Genomic DNA, 23,250 nt, shown 5'->3' on the forward strand with positions numbered 1-23,250 from the left:
TTTATGAACCATGTAGAACAGATTATATTTAACAAAATAGTGCCAAGTAGGTACAACATCCTATACTAGATTAGATATATGGATGATATCTTGTACAGATGAACCAAACAATAAAATTGACCAGTTACACACAGACATAATTCTGTTCATGATAAGATACATTTTGTAATAGAGAATAAGAAAAACAGATAAATTTCTTGGCCATCACCATAAAGATTCAAAACAACACAAATTTGCCATATACCAAAAACCAACAACAATTATACATGAACATCACAACACCCCAATTCTAAAAAGCAGACAGCACTTAAATACATGCTCCACAGACTAAACAGAGTACCATTAGATACAATTACAAAAAAGAAACTACTACTATAATACAAATAGCTGCAAACAATGGATACAAAGATAACTTAGTAACAAAGCTTAACAAGAAACAGAAAAGGACAAACACCCAACTGTCACCAACACAAGGTCAAAATCATACACAAAATACAAGAATAGATGCAGCACAAAGTGTGAAAGAAAGTAAAAAATGGGTGTGTGTATATACACACACACAAAAATCACAATATTTTCAAAAAACACAAGGCATAAAAATAGCACACCAAACCAACAACTCAATTCAGGAATACTTCCAAAAAAATGGAAAAAACTGATCTGCATCATACCAACTGAAATGCAATACATGTGATGGAAGATACACAGGTCAAACCAGCAGGACATTTGACACCAGATACAAAGAACATGGAAGCATAGGACAAATCATTCAACTTTTGCAGAACACTTACACCAACACCAACATTAAATTACAACCAACGACACAGACATGGAAATCATAAGGGTAAACAACACAAAACTACTAACCTTACAAGAAAAGTACCACATCTAAAAAACCATAACAGAAAAGAAACAACTCATAAATGATCAGATTAACTTGGTAAACCACACACTCTTTAAACTGATTGGCCACTTAATGTAATAGTAAAAGTACACATATAACTGCATGTTCTATTTGCCACTACCATTTCCTCCCAGATCTATCCCACTCACTGCCCAGGCCATTCCTGCCATTAAGGAGAGAGTAGTGTTCATGAACAAAAAGGGGTAGCGAACCTTGAAACCCCCAAGAGCACAGTGTGCCGTGGATGCCTGTTCTCTGCAGAACGATGCGTTTGGAAACCACATTGGGCAGGTGCTAAAAGGTTTCGGGACTCCAGCCACCAGGCTAAACAGCAATTGACCGTACACTCCAAAACCTTACATGCACTACTCGTGAGAGAAATGGGATGACAGCTAGAGGGGAGATGTTTGTCCTTTCCAGATTTTGGAACAGGAATGATGATAGCTCCCCGCCATCTTCTGGGAAAGGTACTGTCTGTCCAAATTCGGTTACAAAGGCAAAGGACGTAATGCACACTACGGTATGATAAATGCAACAACATTTGGACGAGGTTGCCATCGGGTCCTGGGGCAGAAGAGCAAGAGGATGAAAGTGTGTGTTGGAGTTTCCACATAGAGAGAACACTGTTATAGCTTTCGCGATTTTGAGAGGAGAAAGCAAGAGGTCACACTTCAACTGCTCGTTTCTTTGTGACAAAGGCTGGTTGGTAATTTGAAGAGCTCAAAATCACAGCAAAGTGTTGACCCAATGAGTTAGAAATGGCAACTGGGTCCACTAAGGTACCTAGAGATCGGGGAGAAACTATCAGTGCCGGATATGTGTTGAATTCGACTCCAAACTACAGATTGAGGGAGTGAAGGAGATAGTAAAGAAGTCCCAGCTTGCATTCTGGCTATCGTGGATGATAACAGCATTGCGCATGTAATTACTTATAACAGACACAGTTGGCCAATGTTTGATGGTGGTGCAAAACGTATTGCATCACAGCATGTCTCATTCCAGAAAGGAACTGGGGGGTGCCGGGGGAAATGGGAGGTACGAGGTATTGTACATTCTGTGGCTGTAAGAATAACTTCCATAACATGAGTGACCTGATCGTCGATGCTAGGAAATTGACGGTCATCAAATGTCATTAGAGAGGACAAAAAAGGATCCAATCAGCTTGGGAAAACTTCCAGCATCTTGGGCGCATAGATGGCAGTTGTGGCTGTAATCAAATGACACATGGAAAATGGTCACTCGAGTGTGTATCAGCAAGAACAAACCATTCAAAACGCTGAGCTAGATGAACAGTACCGACCGAAAGGTCCAAATGAGAAAAGTTTGACATGGAGGCAGACAAAAATGTAGGTTCCCCAGTGTTGAGGAAAACAAGATCTGCTTGGTGGGAGAGGTCAATCAATAGGGAGCCTCACGGACAAGGACGTAGAGATCCCACAAAGCGGGTAGTGGTTATTAGAGGAGATCTGCTGTTGCCATTGGTGTGGATGATGGAATGTATATGGTACAAAGAGAGAAGGTGAATCCAGAAAGTGAAAGATGTACAGCAACAGCTTCAAAGGAACTGTTGATGGAGACTGGGTGACAATGGACTGTATCAGGGAGAAGAACAAAGTCCCCTGGAGTGCTATCAACGGAGGGGAGAACAAACCGGACTGATTGGAAATGGGGGGAAAACAAAGCAATCGTGGGTAAATAGCTTTGTTTCCTGAAGACAGAGGATCACCGGGGAGTAGAATCATAAGAGCCTCAACAACTCATCCCAATTGGAGCGAATTCCGTGGAGGTTGCAATGGATAATTGACATAGGGTGGACAGAAAAGGGAAAAATCTCGCCACGGTTGCTGTCAAATCAACGACCACCGAGAGCTGGCAGCTGATGGCGTGGTATGGCATTCAGCCGAAGGCAGAAGATCCTGATCCATAGGTCGCACACGAGGCAGCTCCTGCCACCAGTGATCGGCTGGTTGATAGGCCGCCAGCGGTGCATCTCAGCAACACAGAAGACAGCCAAGTTCGGCTACCATTAGGTGGTGCTGTAGATGAGACGTGCTGTGGCAGAGAAGGAGAGGAACTTTGTTTCTTTTGAGCCTTCTTGGAAGCAGGATGTTGAGAGGGACGAATTGATGGTTGGCAGGTTAGTGCACGTAAAAAATCTTTGCAAGTAGGCTCTTTGTTTTTTGAAATCTGGGTGTCCGATTTTAGGGCCCGTGATTTAGCAAGAGCTGATGAAGGGTGAGCCTTAGAGTGGAGAGGTTGAACAGGTGATCTTTTGGCTAGCCGACCTGATGACTGTGGCGCTAAAGGTAAGATCACAAGTCTGTGGCAACTTGCTTAGTAGGCCAAGGAGATGCAAGGACAGTGCTATATTTATCCACTGAGAGGACAATGGGCTTTCTAGTGACGAACAACTTACGAGCAGCACATGTAGACACCTTTTCCTTCACTCGAATTTCCTAAATAATTTGTTCATCTTTGAAAATAGGGCAATCTCTGGAGGAAGCAGTGTGGTCACCCAAACAGTTGATGCATCGAGGGGATGGAGGTGGACAAGCACCCTCATGGGCACCCCTGCCACATGTAATGTATTTGGCCGGATTGGAACAAGTCTGGCTGGTGTGATTAAACTGCTGACACTGATAGCAATGTGTAGGGTTGGGGATGTAAGGGCAAACTGAAAAGATCTCACATCCCGCTTTACTGTTCGATGTAAGTTTAACTCTGTCAAATGTCAAGAAGATAGTACAGGTCGGTCCCAAGCCCTTGTCAATCCTTTTCATGACTATGTACGGCCATTACGCCCAGGCCAGACAGGTAATTTTGAATGTCCTCATTGGATAACCCATCATGGGAGTGGGTATAAACCACCCTGTGTGATGAATTTAAAGCACAGGGTGCTTCCACCTGGACTTGGAAGTTGTGTAGCAGTGTAGTTCACAGCAATTTTTGTGCCTGGAGAGCACTGACTGTTTCTGATAACAAGGTGCCAATTTTTTAATCAGGAACAAGACTTTACAGAACATGCAATTGCATCGACACCTTTCTGTTTAATGAAAGGGTTGACTAGAGAAGTCTTGACCTTCATCAGACCAAGAACCAACTAGGAACTGTGACACTGATGGAAGAAGGGTCTGTGACTGACTCGTCTAGCTTTCTGTTGTGTGCAGAAGTAGAGGAAACCATTGTGAAAGTATCCCCCATGATTAGCGGCATCTCCAATGGCACACTCCTTCCTCACTGGGACCCCTCTCTGAGGGCACTCCCGCCTTAGGTGATTGTCCACACCTCAGGTCACACCTTACGAGAAACAGACTGAGGGACTAATTGGCACATTGGGAAGGTACCAGTTCGGGTAATCACCCATCCCTGGGCCTGGCCTTTACCAGGGAGTACATACAGGTTCTACTTGTCTACCTGGGGCGGGGAATTACACGTTACCCTGTCACCAGCTACACATGGGAACGAATAGGTCGGCCTTCAGACACAGAGAGGAAAGAAAGAGAAATGGAGGAACAAAGAAAGGAAAGAAGTGCCACAGAGGAGAAGAGGCAAGGAAAAGAGGACAAAGTGAGGACAGCGACTTTCCAAGAAGAGAAACTACATCTTACAGTCACAAGCGTCCATCTCCAGACCTAGACACAAAACACACTCCCAAAACGAGGGACAAGGGGGGGGGGGGAGGCGGAAAAGGAAGGTATGCAGCCCGGAAAGGAAAGAGAGCTGCACTAGCTCGGGGACCCGTGCTCGCCACACACGTATCCACAAAAGATTTGTGGACCCCCTGGGGGGACAGATTACATAAAGAAACACCCCAAGTAGCTTGCAGACCAACTTCATAATGTTTTTAATCTAAAAGAATCAAAAAATAAATGTACAAACCTGTGTATCTAATTTACCTAATACCACAGAAGATGGTTTGAAAATAAATACATTGCAGTCAACTGAAGAGAAATAACATAACAGATGTTAACAGCTGCTGCAGAAGATGGCAACACAAACGAAATAAATTATATTTCAACAAGATGGTGCTACTGTGCACACAACTGACAACACTATGCATCTTGCAGAACGGTTTTTTTGGGAAACATGTCATCTCAAAAAACATTTGGTCTGCTCACTCACTGGACCTTACTCCACTGGCCTTCTTACTTTGGGGAGCAGCAAAATCTGAAGTGCATTGGACTCACTTTTGCATGCTTTGTGAGTTATAGGGTGTTGCGCGATTGATCATTTTCAAATTCAAAGTTTTTTCGGAGCAAATTTTTTCCTCGTTACTTTTTTATTAAATTGTGACTGAAACATCCTTTTCTCAAAACTTTATATTTATTAGAATATGTATAAAAATTATTTTATTTGTGGTGTGATTTATACTACTAAAGAAATATTTGTAATTAAAATAGTAACTGCTGTATTTTGATTTGCAGCCAAAAAAAAATTCTGGTTTTACAAAGTTATATACACTGTAACTTGCTGACTAAAGGGTACGAACTGTAGAAATTTGTCATGGTAAGAATGAATAAATTATTTCCTTACATTTTTTATTTATGCCAAAATCTTTGAGGTTTCACTCAACATGTGCACTTTTTGTTTCTAATTCTTTGATTTCAGCTAGCTTTCATTTTTTTCCAATAATCATTCCTCCTCTTTCATCTTCCTTCACCTCATGTTTCATTTTGTGTTTGTACAAAGAATGTGCATTGCGAAAAGAGTATGATACTTTTGTTGATGTTGAAATTGTCAGCCCCAACTCATGAGACGGCTCGACAAGTATGAAACAGTGCTGGAATATTGTGTAAACATTGTATCACCAACAGGTATTGTGGTTGGTTGGTTGGTTTGTTTGTTTGGGGGGAGGGGTCCACACAGCGAGGTGCTTGGTCCCATCGGATTAGGGAAGGTTGGGGAGGGAAGTCTGCCGCATTTCAAAGAAGCCATCCCAGCATTTGCTTGGAGTGATTTACGGAAATCATAGAAAATGTAAATCATGGTGGCCGGATGCAGATTTGAACTGTCGTCCTCCCAAATCAGGTATTGTGTGTATAGCACGTAGATTCCCCTTTAAATATTAAAATGCTATTTGAAATCACAGATGGTGATACATCGACATGGGTATGGAACAGAAAACATTTTGAAAATGCCTGGCTTTTTCCAGGTTCACAGGACACACTGTAGTTAAAACTGAAATACTTGCACTTATGAGAAGCATATCACTATCAGATCTGCAGAAAGTATTTTCAAAAAGTGGGTTCAGGCTTGTATAGCCACCCATGGAAATCATTTCCAGCCTGTGCCCGTCTTAACTGCATAGGAACTTTCCGAACTGTAGTATCCTATGTGCGTATGATTTTGACTTGAGTGAGTAAATAACGTGTCTTGACAAGTGCCTGACACAGCTCCCAGACATCATTTGGTTTTCTTGATTGTTGCAGGTCCTCATGTAAGCCGCCATCCCTGTAGAGAGTGAATGACCCTACAACGAGAAGAAGCGCATCCCGTGTCCTAGAATATGCAAGGAAGCTGTCAGAGAAAACCTGCTACTCAGATGTCAAATGAAGATACATTTTGTTTTACAGTAACCACTGCTGCAATATGATAAGGTGTATGTCATTGTTAGAGAGTGTAGCATTGTGTCCAGTTCCTGTAGTAATACAAATTAATATAGGACATTACATTTATCTTCTGTAAGTAATTTTTCTTTGGAAATTTTTCCATTCAGAAACAAAATTATTAGTTTCACAAATAGTTTATGAGACCTCAGTGATTTCAGTGTGTCTGTTGTCCACTAAAATGTGTTTACTACTTTTCAGTTGGTACTGCTTTCTCCAAGTTTTACTTTGTTTACTGATTTATCAGATTTTTGTGACTGTCCAATATCTTGATATTTTTCCCTGTATATCTTTAGTTTTAAAACCAATAAACACTATTAGAGCATAGCTCCTGGAGTTTCCATGTTGAAACTTCCATTTGTTTTAGAAAGGTAATTCCATCACTAAATGTAATAAGACTGAACGTTACCTCGCTACCAATTCTGCTATGTTGCTTTCTTAGGATCACACGGCAGTCTCTCTTGCAATTGTACATTTCAGTATTAAAATAAATAAACTTTTTGCTCTCTTTTATGCTTAACTTTTCAATAATGACATCTGTTTTAAGTTGCTCTGATACAAACTAATGAATCCACAAACAAATACAGTAGCAGCGAAGAGACATTTGCAGATGGAAAGGAGATGAAGAAAGTATGAACAAATAAGAATAAATACTCATTATGGAGGATGATTTTATAAAGAGGGTAATTAAATTAAAAATGTTAATTCAAGGAAATGTAGGTAAGTGGCTGGAGACAAAGCCATCAGAGCATTGAAAATCAATTGTAATAAAGTAGCATCATCAAATACAGCTATTTTGTAGTCAAGTTCAAAAGAAAGACAATAGTTATTTTACATAAAACAATAGTTTGTTCACCGCATACGTACCTTCACTAAGTGTAACTTCCAATACTGCAGCAATAAACACACTGAGATGGATCTCAGCACTTTTAGTTTATAGAACATTACTTGTTTTCATGAGGGAGCAAACAGGAATTTCATTATGGTAATTTTGAGTATCCTGTGCTTTCACTTTAATTTCTTTATTGATCAGTTCCTTATTAAACAACAGAAAGTCCATATTGAAGTACCAACATTATTATGAAAATGATAGGTTGGCACTCACCATAAAAATGACATGTGGAGCCCCAGACAGGCACATTGAAAAGACTGAGCTTTTGGCCAAGGTTTTCTTCAGAAAAGAAAAAAAAAATACTTACATTCATACAAGCAAGCAAGCACACCTCACACACAAATGACCACTGTCTCCAGCCAGAATGCAATGGCGTTGCACCGAATGCAAGTAGCAGTCCTGACTGTTGGGGAAGGCAAAAAGTCCCAGGTTATGGGTGGGGGAGAGTACTGCAGGGACTAGATGGTAGCCAGACAAGGCCGCCCTACAGAGAATCATGACACTGGGAGAGGGGAAAATGGGGAGTGGTGAAAGGTAGGAGCAGAGAAGGAGAAAGACCAGTGGGTGCATTGGCAGAGAGCGGAGCACAATGAGGGTGAGGGGATGTGAAAAGACACAGGGAGCAGAAATGGTTGCGTGAATGATGTGCGGACAGTATGTTACTGTAGGCTGAGGCTTGGACGATTTTGGGAGTGTGATAAGTCCTATCAGTACAGTTCAAAAAAGTTGGTGGTACAGATGGCCTGGGTTGTGAGACAGCCATTGAAATCAACCGTGGTATGTTCAGCTGGATGTTATGCCAGAGAATGATCCACTTTCTCTTGGCCACAGTCTGGCGGTGGCAGTTCATCCTGGTGGACAGATGGTTGGGAGTCCTATCAATATGAAAAGCTGCACAATGATTGCAGCAGAGTTATTACAAGATGCAGCTGCTTTCACAGGTGGTCTGGCCTCTGATGCGATAGGATAAGCTTGTGGCAGGACTGGAATAGGAAGTGCTGGGTGGATGGATTGGGCAGGTCTTTCATCTTTGTCTTCACAGGGATATGATTCCTGTGACAAGGGGCTGGGATTGAGAGTGGCATAGGGATGGACTAGGATGTTGTGGGAGTTGCCACTTTAGAAGAGGTGAGGTAGGCCATGAGTAAAATGTTCCAAATTTCAGGGTATGATATAAACAGAGCTCCGACAAAGAATGTGGTTCAACTGTTCCAGTCCCGGGTGGTACTGGATGGCAAAGAGGGCATTCCTTTGTAGCTGGTTTTTGGAGGTGGTGGGAAGAGGACACAAGAGATCTGTTTGAGGACTAGATCTAGGGGACAGTGCCCATCTCCCAAAGACCTATGTGAGATCAGCACACTCATCACTGCAAATATACTGACCCTAGGTGGGCACATTTTGTAGGAGACTTTTTTGTTGTTTATTATTATACGGCTATGCCTAATGGTTTCTTTTCATGCAGTTTTCTAAAACATACATACGCATATAATATTACATCATTGCTGTTGTACCAGGTGACAATGCTTATGTTGATAGGATAATGGACCCTTTACTTTTCTGAGTATAACAAGTAAACCATCAGTTCACTTTATCACAACATAGATAAGAAGAATTACTCAACTTTGTACAACCCACTCCCACAAGAATGTGATGAGTATTAGAACTGTGTCTGAACATTAACACATCGCTTGATGCAGGAAAATTATGCGCTTTTCACTCAGGATACATCCAACAACAATTTTCACATAGTGGTCTGCCTAATACATTGATCACACAACTTGACTACTGGAAGACAATGCTGTTGTAAGGATTATAAACGGAGCTGGCAATACTGTGTTTGACCTTTAAGTAGAAGATCTGTTGTGGCGGCACAGTGAAACTTTCCTGCCAGTGTTGCTCATTTGTTGATGTTGCTTGCAGTGACTGCCCTTTCTTTTGGTTGTGTTGTATGGTACTAACCTTGCTTTGGCACCTCACCCTTTGGATGACTTCACACTTTCCTAATGATGTAATCCCACTGCAAACCTGGAATCAACATTGTTTTATCTCCAGTCAACCTTTAGAGTTTTAGAATTACTCATGTGTTATTTTTGTTCTTAAGGTATGCCACCAATTATTGTCATTTATTCCTTACATGTGATGGTCCTTTTTCTTTATGAGGCCTGTGGAATACAATTGGGTCAGATTCTGATTATCTTACACCAACACATGAATATATCTACAGTTCAGCAGTGTAGACAGTGAACAATGAAATTACTTTTCGATGACTTGTGTTCCCAACCACATAATCCTCAGACTTGATGGCCTGACTTAAGCCCTGGGCAAAGTTCAGTACCGTGCTGTTCAAGTTTTCACAAGCTCCCTCTTACCCTTGCATCACACACTGAATGGTTCACTATCATATTCTGTCATGAAATAAGTCACTACATACTAAATGTCAATTTAAAAAAAAATAAAAACATAAATGCAAATATTTGCAATATTATATGCAGACAAGGAACACAACAAAATGAAACGTTCAAAACTACTATGAATAATGAAAGTATTGTACAAGAAGAAAGCACTTAAATTTATATCCAAAAGTATGTGATATATCGCTATTTCTACACAATGGTGAAGTAAATATATCTAAAAACGAAGATGATGTGACTTACCAAACGAAAGTGCTGGCAGGTCGATACACACACACAAACATACACACAAAATTCAAGCTTTCACAACGAACGGTTGCTTCATCAGGAAAGAGGGAAGGAGAGGGAAAGACAAAAGGATGTGGGTTTTAAGGGAGAGGGTAAGGAGTCATTCCAATCCCGGGAGCGGAAAGACTTACCTTAGTAAATATTATAAGTACAAATAGTTCTCCTGTTCGGTTTTGTTGACATTTAATATATAATGCAGTTTCACACACACACACACACACACACACACACACACACACACACACACACAAAAAAAATAAAGGAGACGATCCACAAAACATTTTGATATATGGATAGGCAGGAAAGTGAAATAAAGATTGTATCAGCTGTAAACTATCTTTTCACATAACTGTCAAGAAGTAATGCACATAGCATTCTTACAGCTGCATTTTTGTTTCATCCACTCTCCTATGAATCTTGTTTCCAAGTGATGTGTATGTCAATGGCCTTCATCAGTGACTAATTACCTTTTTTGTTTCCATGCTGGCATTTTGTTTCACACTTTGTCCATAAGATATTCTTTGTTTATGGAGCAGATCATAATAGGAATCGAGATGTTAATCAGGTACAGTTTGTCCACGTGGCACAGTCCTATCAGTACAATTTGCAGAGCTTGTGGACATTCATCTTGTGAACGGGGAAACTCAAGATGATGATCTCACTGCTCAAGGTGGTTGTTTGCATCCAGAGACCAGCAATTGCGGGCAGCTGGCAAAGTAGGGGAATCCACTAACTGCATAAAGTAGGTTTTGGAATGTGTAGTGACATTCTCATGATTCACACAGCCACTGTTTCTTTTGTGTTGTCTATGTGCATTTATCTATTACCTTTCAACTGTAATTCATGGTTCTCAGCATAATCAAGTATAAACATTAGCTTATCATGTTAATCTTACAAGGAGAGGACACCCCCCCCCCCCCCCCCCAAGCAATGGGACTGACTTTTTGAAACCATTTCTACTGTTATGTAGGTTAAGATCCCAAATATCACACACTATAGCCACTCAGCCTAGTGGGCTCTCACTTGCGAGTAATTGACAAAAAAAGATTGATTTTGTGTGACTCAAAAGTGTAAAAAGTTGTTACACAGACTCGTTGTGTGATGTAATTAATACTGTAAGGGTTTCACATGCAGGAGATTGTGGGTTATCTTGTCTGGTGCTATCAATTGTTTTATTTTTAAATCTTTATCAAAATGATTTAGATCAATTAACTGACTAAAAATTATCATCAATTTAATTTTTAATTCCATTCCTTTGTCTCATTATTTTAATCATCATATAAACTTATGCATTTGCTCTCCTTTTTATTCCTGTCCTCTTTCCACTTGAAATCCTTGTTTACATGTGTCCAGTTAATTTCAACATATTAATTTCAATTCTGTTTTGTTTTTATCATCACATTTTTTGTCCTGTTTATTGTATTCATTATATCTATTCCTCATTTTTCTTGAATTTCATTTTAATTAGTAGTCCTTTCACGTAACTCTTCATCTGCACTATTTTGTCCATAGTGCAATAGGAATTTAGGCTGTATTTTATATGTATGTTTGATGATTACCAAGCAAAAAAACTGCACATCTTGAAATGAAAAATACATTTTCATGCCATGGCACAGGGAGTGTAAACAGATTATTTCATCCTTTGTTTTTAACTGAATTTTCAATTAACTGAATATTATAATAGATAAATATAATTAAATGAACATTCACAAAATTTCCAAATGGATAGAAGTGATATAAAGAAAAACAAATAGGAAAGTTCATACAGTGATTAAAATGATGTGACAAAGGATTAGAAATAAAAACTCACACTTAAACCAGTTAATTGAATAAAATAATGATTAAAGTTATTTTGATAAAGATTTAAAAACAAAAAAAATTCAAGGCATCAGAAAGGATTTGAATCCACAACCTCCTGCATGTGAAGTGCTTACTCTATCTATTAGATCATGCAAGCACTCTCTCTGATACAGTATTGAGCGCCACCCAAAATCACAAAATTCTTTTTTCATCAGTTACTCACAAATGAGGGCCCACCAGTATGAATGACTGCAGAGTGTGATACCCGAGATCTTGACATACTTCATTGTATATTTGGTTTCAAGAAGTCGACCCCACCACTGGGGAGCTCTCATTGTTAGGTTGGTAAACGGGTGGGATACAAGTAGCAGGAGGTGAAAACAGTGATGACGCAGGGAGCAGTGGGAGCATCACAAAGTAACGTGTAGCAAGTGCTCTACAAAGGATATGTTTATCTGTATCATCCACAGTAGGTCCATGTTCTTTAAACAGATTGCTCCACGAGGCCAAACCTGCCAACGGTTACTGTGGAAACTTGTTTCTCGGCAATATTTCGTGAATTAACTATTTTTGGATGAGGCCTCAGACTCTTGATCCCAACATTAAGGGGGGGGGGGGGGGTGTTATGGATTTTGGTCCAAAAAAAATTCAATTTTTTGAAAATATTTTCTTGATCTACACAGTTTAATCTATGTTGTGTGTGAATTTTATCATGATAGCAGCTTTAGAAATGCCTTTATATTGTTAAACTGATTAACTCTGCACTGGCGGCCACTATCACCTTTTCCGACATTTGAGAAACTGCTTGCTTCTGGAATTTGTGTCAGTGTGAAGGCTATTTTCTTTCAGTATCTTTGGCTGACATCTATATCTTTGGCTTAAAACTTTCTTGCACGTGGTTTATGTTTTGACAATACTAACACATATTAGTAGGTAGAAGGTTGAATTTGCAAACCCTTACATGGAAGTCAAGATTCATGCATTAAGGGTGGTGGAAAAACTGTGTTTAGGAAATGGAGGTTTCATGGAAATCTTCAGCTATGAAACTTGGGACAGGATAATTGGGCATGTGCGTGAATGATGATGATATGGATTTCACTGGATTCAGACGTATTAATTTACAGCTCCTCTGCCAGGCTACAAAGCTTTCATGTTCACATGTTAGTTGTACAAATACAGAACGCATGATTGTTGTTGAAGAAAGAAGAGTGGGAATAGCTTGTGATTTTAAATTAATTTGTAATTTGTGTGGCTATGACTTTTCATTTTTCTCCTACAAAAAAATTGACACTGGTACCTATGAAAGCAATCTTAGGTTAGCATATGCTCCAAGATGTCTTGGGCATGGCAGGGAAGGAGGTAATTTATTGTGCGGTTCTCTCATCATGCTTCCATCTTGCGCAAGGTTTGAAAAACATGAATGATGCTGTATGCGATACTGCCAAAGTTCCTACGAAGAAACAAACCAAAAAGAAATAGATCCTGGGGTAGATATTCATGAGAGTGTATCTCCTACAAATATTACTGACCTGTGTGTGTCTGTAGATGGCACCTGGCTGAAAAGGGGTCACACATCTCTGTGGAGAGTTGCAGCTGTTATTGGTATTGACTCAGGTAAAGTTTTAGATGTAGAAATTATATCTAAATACTGCCACCAGTGTGCAACAAGGAAAATGTGCAACAATGAAGACAGTGAGAAACTGTGGCAAGAAAAGCATGTAGTAGTATGCACCAAAAATTATAGTGGCTCAAGTGAGGGCATGGAGGCTGCTGCAGTTGTGAGGATGTTCTCCATATCTGATGATACACTAAATACCTTGGTTATGGGGACTCCACTTCATTTGAAGCTGTAACAGACAAAAATCTGTACAATACAACAATGTAAAAGTTGGAACGTGTGGCCACATCCAAAAGAGGCTTGGTTGTAGGCTTCGCCACTTGCTGGAAGAGAAGAAAGGTAAAGTACTTGATGGAAAACCACTAGGTGGAAACGGATGGCTTACTCTGAAAGAAACTGATTCTCTTCTGTTTTGTGGCAGAGCTATCAGGAAAGAGACACACAATTTAGAAGCAATGAGGTGTGCTGTGCGGGCAATTTTTTTTTGCCAAAAACAATCTACTGACCAAACACCAATGCACAATCTGTGTCCAAAAGATAATTGGTGTAAGTTCAGCAACAGAAATGAGACATATTCACATAAACCTTCATTACCAGAAGCTGTTATGAATGCAATTATGCCCACATTCCAGTTTCTTGCAAACCCTGATTTATTGAGCAAGTGTCTTCACGAAAAAAGAGACAAAATGCAAATGAAAGCCTCAATAATTGAACTTTGATTAGATGGTCAGAAAGTACATTCTGTGGACTTTTAAGTTCTCAAAATAGGTGTCTATAATGCAGTTTTATGTTACAATAATGGAAATAATGGCAGAATTGAAGTGTTGAGGACAGTTGGTATAGATCCTGGTGTGTTTACAACCAAAGCATTTTACACCATCGACGAGAGCAAGGTCAAGGAAGTTAACAGATCAGAGTCTTACTTGCAAATACAGGCCAGGCAGATTTGAAGAGGAGAGAAGAGAAACCTGGAGAATGAGTATCAGTATAGAGGATTTCAAAATCGAGGTGAGCTTATTACTTGTAGATGTATGAGTCTTTGAACCTCATTTTCTTTGTTTTACATTATTAGAAGACTTTTCTCAAAAAGTATTGTGCTAATGTTGTGAAATTTTCCAGAACTGTTCACAACTTGTAGCTGTCTCCCTGGAATTGAGAAGTATGAGATCCTGCAATTATATTCTGATTTTTAAATGACTGTATGTAGAAAAAAGTTTATTTTGGATTTGCAAAATTAAAAACTGTTAATGACACAGTTTGTACCATACATTAATAACTGTACGTCAATGGTCTCATGCCCTTCTCAGGACACAACAATAAAATTTTCAGATTGATTGCATGATTAGAATTTGAGTTATGGCTTTTTTATGAAAAAAAAAAACAAATTAAAAAGTCAAATTTCTGGCAAAATATTAATCCTGCATATTTTTATTATATTTTTCCATTAAAACACAGCTCTTGCTTTACACATGCAAAATTTTATATTTGTACAATAATAAATGTGGCTGAAATTATTTTTTAAATAAATGTTTACATTTTCTATTATATCCGCCCCTTAAAGCTGCTCCTTTAAACTTCGTCAGTAGACTTTCTCAGTAGAGTTTACATCTATCTTGACGAGTCTTCCACATCAGTACCTTCAGTATCTTTGTGAGACACTCCCATGGGTTAAACAAACCTGTAACCATTGTGCTGCCCTTCTCTGTATACGTTCAATATACTCTCTCAGTCCTATCTGGTATGGGTCCCACTGAAGAGAGAAAAAAGAACTCTTCAGTTTCAAAGTAGTTTCATCTTTTGAATTTACATATAAGCTCATAAGATGCTCCCTATGCATAACGTATGAAATTTTGTAATTGCAATAACTTTTGATTCCAACATTTTTAATGAAACTAATTATCTCATTGCAACCAGAACAACAAACTGAATGATCAGAATAATAATGTGTGTGGAGGGGATTTGTTTCTGCAATTTTGGTAATTAGCACAACATATGCTTAATGTAGGAACTTACATATCAAAATTTTGAGAAGAAAATTAGTAAGAATTTTGCATATATCTTAACACATGAAATAGGAGGGCATACGAAGCCATCACACCGTGCCTCTGCTGCTAGAAGATTTTTCTCTGATGGGATACAGAGAGTTATGCAGCTACTGAATAACTGTTATCCAGTTCACAGCCCTCTAGCATGTGAGCTGGAACACTAGTACACAAAGAACATTCTCACTTATGTGGCATGTTCTATGTGGGCTTACCATCACTGAAACCCACTAATCCTCTCACTAGGGATCATCACCAACCTGACCTCATATTTTAAAGATATGAAAGCACACTTGCAAGGCATCAGTCCCAACAATTGGTCCCATGCAAAAATTTGGGCCATAATTCTGATGGTACTCAACAATGACCTCCTGAACAGACAGCTTTTAAAGACACGTGCACATGCCACTTGTCACTTGGTCCACCCACTGCAGGTGCCTAATACCCGAGTGTGAAGTTCTATACAATGGAATGAGGAAGAACTTTGTACAATACCATTCTGACATCAGCAATATGTTTTGATCAACAAGGCAAAGTGTGCACTGTACCTGGTGCCAGAGATCTCTGTTTTGAACATTTTTATGTTGTGATTCATAAATGCAGTGTAAATGAATGGAATGAATTAGTCTGCCATTAAAGAGGTACCATACTGTAGGGACTATAATAAGCAATTTTTCCTTTGAAAAATTGCCTCTAATTCAGGTGAATATATACTCTAAATTAATATAAAAATGCCTAGTGTTAGATTTAAAATTACCTCCAGTCTTGAAAATGGTCATATATTCAATGCCACAGGAAACCCATCTATGAACACTGGAGTCAACTGGCAGCAGCAGTGCACCGACGCAATGACCATAAGTTGCGTGGATTCACGAGCTTGCTAACACTGTACTTCCTGCCCAACCATCACAAACCCAGAACACTGTCTAGCCTGTAACACAGCATTGTCATCTGCAGTGCCAGTGGACTAACTGAAAGTGATTTGTGTTATCAGTAAAAGTACAATACTTTTGTTAGAACAGTACATGACAAGGGAGGGTGGATGAGGATGGTATGAGATTATGGAGTAACAGTGAGTGTGAGAGAAGGAAAGGTGCTTTATTGAATAAGAGTTTTCTTCTTGTGATGTATTAGTTTAGTAGTCATTTGAAAAATTCTGTGAAAGAGAAAAATGAGACAAAAATACAGAGCTTGCTGTTATTCTGGGAGAACAGCATCACAATTGCAACCTCTTGATGACATGGTAAGTAAATCATTTAAAGTGTGTACGAGAGAGGAATGGAACAAATGGATGATCCATGAAACCCAACATGTATTCACATTGAAGGGAGGTTTAAGACTACCCACAATTAAATGCGTGTACGTGGATGAAACAGTCGTAATCTTGACGGAGGGTAGACAATGTTAAATCTTTCAAGAAGTGTGATATAAGTAACACTATCTATGGCAGTGAAGATGATCGTATGTACGAAGAGGATAACGATGATGAAGAGGGAGAAGAAGAACCTTTCCTAAGTTCAGATGATGGTTTCCACTCATTTTAATAGTCAGTTCAGTTTTATAAACTAAGAATTTATAGTCTGGCTTTGCAATCTAATAAATAGGAGAATGTAATTTTTTAAAAAGGTGTTTAAAAATTAAGACTTATCCAACAGTCTGCAGCATCTTGTAGTACTTAAAATACAGTAGCACAATGCTGTTTCATTATCAATATCATCATCCTGTGTCATTCCCTCTGGATTTTAAAGCTGATACTATTAAAATACAGTAAAGTTGAAGGTATACCATTCTTCAATGTAACTGGCATGAGTAATCTGTGAAGTGAAAACCATTAACTTTGTTTCATAGTAGTTCTTCAGTTGCTTAGGTTTATTCATTTTGATTTTGATGTGTGTTCAGGGTGATCCAAAAATCCAGTCAAAATGAACTTTAAAGTGCTAACAACTACAAGATTTGTGATAAGAAAGTGTTAAAATGCATCCAGTGTAGCAACTGTCTTTTTTTTAATTCGATAGGCAAAAACACACACACACACACACACACACACACACACACACACACACACACACACAGAGAGAGAGAGAGAGAGAGAGAGAGAGAGAGAGAGAGAACAGTTGTGATTGGTGAGCTTTCAGAGCCAGCAGCTCCTTCATCCAGATGGTTTGAAGGGGAAGGAAGCAGGTTGAAGGAAAAGGACTGGAGATGTCGAAGAAAAAGGGGTAGACTTTGGAAAAGTCGTCTAGAACTGCAAGTCAGGGGAGATTTACTGTATGATATGAGAAGGAAAGAGACCATTGGGGACTGCATTCGACGAGATTTGAAAACTTGAGAGCTTAAAGGTGGAAGAGAGGGCAATATGCAAGGCAGAGATTACTACTGAAACATCATGCGTTAGTTAATAAGAGTGAGAAGCTAACTGCTTTGTACATAACGGAACAGTTAAAAATAGATGGGAAAGACAATGAAAGATGTAGAAAACTAAAATGGAGTGAAGCAAAGATTAGTTACAGTGAAGAAAAGCTGAGACTGAAGAAATTAATGTAAATTGAGGCCAGGTGGGTGGTGAGAACCAAGGACATGTAGTGCTACTTCCCACCTGCAGAGCTCTGGGAAACTGGTGACTGGGGGAAGAATCCAGATGACATGGGGTGAAACAGGTGCCGGGGTTACGATGTCATGTTGTAGGGGATGCTTTGCAACAGGATATTGCGAGTTGCCAGTATATGCCCTCTGCCTATGCCCATTCATCCTAATTGATAATTTGGTGGTAGTCATGGCGCTGTGGAAGGCTGGTATATTAGTGTCATTTCACAGTTGACTCTCCCTTAAATAGTACATGCTTTGCCAGGTACAGGTCTATTGTAGATGGTGGTAGGAGGGTGAATATGGCAAGTCTTATAGTGGGGACAGTCACAGGGGTAGGAGCCATAGGGTAGGAAGATGGATGCAGAAGGAGCATAGGGTCTGACAAGAATACTGCAGAGATTGGGAGGGCGACAAAGCTATTCTAGGTGTAGTGGGCAAAATTTCAGACAGAATGGATCTCATTTCAGGGCACGATTTTATGAAATCATGGCCCTGTTGAAGTAGCTGATTAACACATTCCAGACCAATATAATACTGAGTCACCAATGGTGTGCTTCGAAGCAGTTTTGCGAAGGAATCAATACCAGGATTGGATGTGATGGCCTGGGAAATCTGCTACTTAACTAGGCTGGCAGGGTAATTACTTGCAGTGAAAGCTGAGGTGCGAATGGTGGTGTATTGCTGTAAAGAGTCTGCATCTGAACAAGCATGTGGGCCTCTGATGCCAAGGCTACATGGGAGGGAATGCTTGACATGTAAAGGATGGCACTTTCAAAATGTAAGTGCTGTTGTTTGTTGGTAGGTTTATTGTAGACAGCAGTGTGCAGCTGTCCTTCGGTGAGGATGAGTTCAACATCAAGGGAAGTGGCATGGGATTCAGAACAGGACCATGTGAAATTTAATTGGGCAAAGGGTTTCAGAGATCCCAGGAATTTTAGCAGGTCAGCCTCACCATGAGTCCATACAGTAAAGACATCAATGTATCTAAACCAAACCAGGACTAAAGACTTACGGGTCCCAGGAAAGCTCCTTGCAAGCGACCCATGGAAAGGTTGGCATAGGCAGGTGCCATCCTGGTTTCCATGGCCGTACCCCTGATCTGTTCGTGTATCTGCCCCTCAAATGTGAAATAGTTTTTGGTAAGTAAAGTTGAATAAGGTGAGTAGGAAGGATGTCATAGGTTAGGGATTAGGTGGGCTCTGACAAGAGAAATTTCCTGCAGTAGACAGACCATGTAAACCAACAGCTACTTCACCTTTGAGGGGCAGACACATGAACAGATTAAGAGTACAGCCATGGGAACCAGAATGGCACCTTCCTACACCAACCTTTTCATGGGTCACTTGCAAGGGGCTTTCCCGGGATCCATATGTCTTCAGCCCCTGGTTTGGTTTGGATACATTGATGGCATCTTACCATATGGATGCATGGTGAGGCTGACCTACTAAAATTCCTGGAATCTCTTAATACCTTCTCCCAATTAAATTTCACATGGTACTATTCCGAATCCCATGCCACTTTTCTTGATGGTGATCTCATCCACCCCGAAGGCCAGCTACACACTTCCCTCCACATTAAACCTACCAACAAGCAACAGCATTTACATTTTGACAGCTGCCATCCTTCACATGTCAAATGTTCCCCTCCCTTACAGCATTGGCATCCGAGGCAAACGTATTTGTTCGGATCCAGATACTCTACAGCAATACACCGCCATTCTCACCTCAGCTTTCACACCCAATTACCCCACCAGCCTAGTTAAAAAGCAGATTTTCTGGGCCATCTCTTCCGGTCCTGGTACTGCTGATACATCCACAAAACAGCTTCAGAGCATGCCATTGATAACTCAGTATTATCCTGGTCTGGAATGTGTTAATCAACTACTTTGACCCGGCCATGATTTCCTAAAACCTTACCCTGAAATGAGACGCATTCTTTCTGAAATTTTGCCCATCACACCTGCAATAGCTTTCTGTTGCCCTCCCAATCTCTGCAATATTCTTGTCAGACCCTGTGCTCCTTCTGGACCCATTCCCCTACCCTATGGCTCCTACCCCTGTGACCGTCCCCACTGCAAACCTTGCCATATGCACCATCCAACCACAACCTATAATAGCCCTGTACCAGGCAAAACATATTCTATCAAAGGGAGAGCCACATGGAAAACAACGCATATACCAGCTATTACGTAAACACTGTTCAGCCTTCTACATTGGCATGACTACTACCAAATTATCGATTAGGATGAATGGGCATAGGTAGAGGGTATATACAGGCAGCTCACAATATCCTGTTGCAGAGCATGCCCTACAACATGACATTCGTAACCTCTACACCTGTTTCACCACATGTGCCATATGGATTCTTCCCCAGATGCCAGTTCCTCAGAACTCTGCAGGTGGGAACTAGCACTACAGCATGTCCCTGGTTCTCACCACCTACCTGGCCTTCATTTACGTTAATTTCTTCTGCCTCAGCTTCTCTTCACTAATTACTCTTTACTTCACTCCGTTTTAGTTTTCTACATCTTTCACTGTCTTTCCCATCTATTTTTCACTGCCCCATCCCACTTCCATTACATACAATGCACTTACCTTCTCACTCTTATTAACTCATGTACGATGTTTTAGTAGTAATCTCTGTCTTCCATACCACCCTATCTTCCACCTGTAAGCTCTCTGATTTTTCATATCTTGTCCGATGCAGTTCCCAACAATCTGTCTTTCTTTCTCATCCCATACGTTAAATCTCCCCTGACCCATGGTTCTGGATGACTTTCCCAAAATCTACCCCTTTTCGTAGACCTCAACAGTCCTTTTCCTTCACCTTTCCCCTTAAAACTTCTGCCTGAAGAAGTAGCCACTGGCTCTGAAAGCTTACCAAGCACAACAGTCTTACATGTGTTCTCTGCTGCCACTTTGTGAGTAGATTTTTTATCTATCCAATGAAAAACATTATCAATAATTAATTGTCAACACTGGTTTCATGAGAAATGTTCCAAAGTAAGCATAAAATTTGTAACTGACGATCATTTACTGTCCTCTCTTATGTGCGTTTCTGATGCATATGAATGCTAATTTAGAAACAATCAGAAGAAAGGAGCACTTCAAAGTGATATGTTTACTCTAAACAAAAAGTATACTGCTCTGGAAAATAAGAGTGTATTTAGGGAAGAGAAAATACACCACTCTCCATCACTAGATGATCATAGCAAAGAATGTAATGTAAACAAGACAGACATGTTGATTCACCTCACAAAGTATACTTGATCAAAAGAAGACAGCCGTAAATACCAGGAAAGTGTGGACATCTCAGCTTCGTGTAATAATGGTTTTTTTCAAAGGCATACACGAAATTTACATCTAACAACAGCTCCGCAGTGGAAAAATGGTTACAGAAGAAGAAAGTTATACTATTTGGCAATAGTCATGCACACAAAATTCTTAAATTATTGATGAACAATGAATGATAGTGTTCAAGTTTCTGGCTTCAAAAAACAGAGCAAATTTTGACAGTATAACGATGAGTATTAACAAAGAATGTTCTGATCTCCCAAGGACTGATTGTGTTGTGTTCATAGGGGGTTCTAATAACATCTACAGAAATATGAAGTCAGTGCCTTTATTAAGAAGCTGTTTACAGTACTGTGGTTCTCGGATTTCACCAATGTAATCTTAACAAGTTGGCCACTAAGGTATGACCTACCAGACTGGTCATGCGTTAAAACAGAAGTAACACCGACTAATTTGAAGCTGTCAAGATACTGCACCAAGTTTGTGAATGTTATGGTGACAGACATTACTACTATGAAAGAAACTGTTTCACACACAATAGAATACACCCAAACTAATATGGTAAAAAGATGCTAGCTTCGAACATAAGTAATGCTCTAGAAGAGATCTCTCCCGTCAATGAAAGTAGAGATAAGTCTTACTGTGCTGGGTGCTCTCACGGAAAGTGAGTGAAACAATTCCCTTGGATTTTGGTTCACAAGAAACAAAAGAACAGGAAGGGCACCTATGCAGGTGCCACATTTAATGAATAATTAAATGACACACTGTTTGAGGCAGTCCATCAGTAAGAAAGATGAAATCTTAAAAGTTGAAATATAAACTTGATAAATTATATTCACTTTCAGGTTATAATTTAGCAATGAGCTTTTCAGGGGAGGGGGGGGGGGGGGGAGAACAGTTTTGGAGGATCATGCATTCAAGTAGAGGACTCACTAAACTTTGAAATCAAACTTTTAATTGCTTGAGTGAAGAGCTATTATTTGAAAGCTGCTGAACTGAAGTTCTGGAGTACGGCATAGTAATTATTAGAATCTATCATATCTCTGACTAGTCAGCTACACGTTCATTTCTAGACAAATTTGAAACCTTGCTGAGTGGGTTGCAGGTAGAAAGTTAAGTAACATAGGAGTAAGAGCTGATGACAGGTTGGCAAAGTCTCTGTAGAACTTGCTATCTACAAGTGGCCTAATATTAAACTTTAGCAAGTACACTAGAGTGACAGTATCTTCTGTAACATGTATAGATAATATAGTGAGCAGTATGAACTATGGCACTAGAGAAAGTTCATGTTGTGCTTAAGGATATCTGACCATTCAACTATTTTTATGTCATTGCCAAATGCAGTTAAAACTGTAACAGTGAAACAAGTCAGGAATTTCGGTCAAAGAAATGCGAATACATCTGTCTTAAGACTAAAATGCAACTTCCTGGTCATTCAGCAACCAGTGATCAGTAAACACAAACTACACTGCTTTTTTATAAGAATTCACGAGTATCTTCAATGAATTTTTACCCTTTATAACAGCACATGACAAAAACTGTAAACACTCTTAGATAGCTGAAGGCATCAGGGCTTCTTGTATTAGAAAGAGGAAACTGCAGATGGAAGCAAAGAACAACTGTGATGCAGAGTTTGTGAGGTATGTAAACAAAACCGAAGAATATTTGGCAGAATAGTCAAACAGGCAAAACAAAAGACAAACAGTAAATATATGTCAAATAAATCAAAAGCTGTAGGGCAGATTAAGACAGAAAGAGGTATTGGAAAATCAAAAAGTTTTAATCCTAAATTTGAAATAAACTCTGATAT

The 23,250-nt window shown here is 39.7% G+C and overlaps 1 protein-coding gene across 1 annotated transcript in view; it reads left to right on the plus strand.

The window, feature by feature from the left end:
• LOC124552591 (corticotropin-releasing factor-binding protein) overlaps positions 1-7,021 on the plus strand; it is a 1,062,428-nt gene extending 1,055,407 nt beyond the window's left edge. Inside the window, exon 9 of the mRNA XM_047126916.1 lies at positions 6,334-7,021. The gene's annotated coding sequence lies outside the window, so the exon portion shown is untranslated. The remainder of the gene's footprint in view (positions 1-6,333) is intronic.
• The last annotated feature ends 16,229 nt before the right edge of the window (positions 7,022-23,250 follow it).

This window comes from Schistocerca americana, chromosome 10, assembly GCF_021461395.2.
Source record: "Schistocerca americana isolate TAMUIC-IGC-003095 chromosome 10, iqSchAmer2.1, whole genome shotgun sequence".
NCBI classification, from domain to species: domain Eukaryota; kingdom Metazoa; phylum Arthropoda; class Insecta; order Orthoptera; family Acrididae; genus Schistocerca; species Schistocerca americana.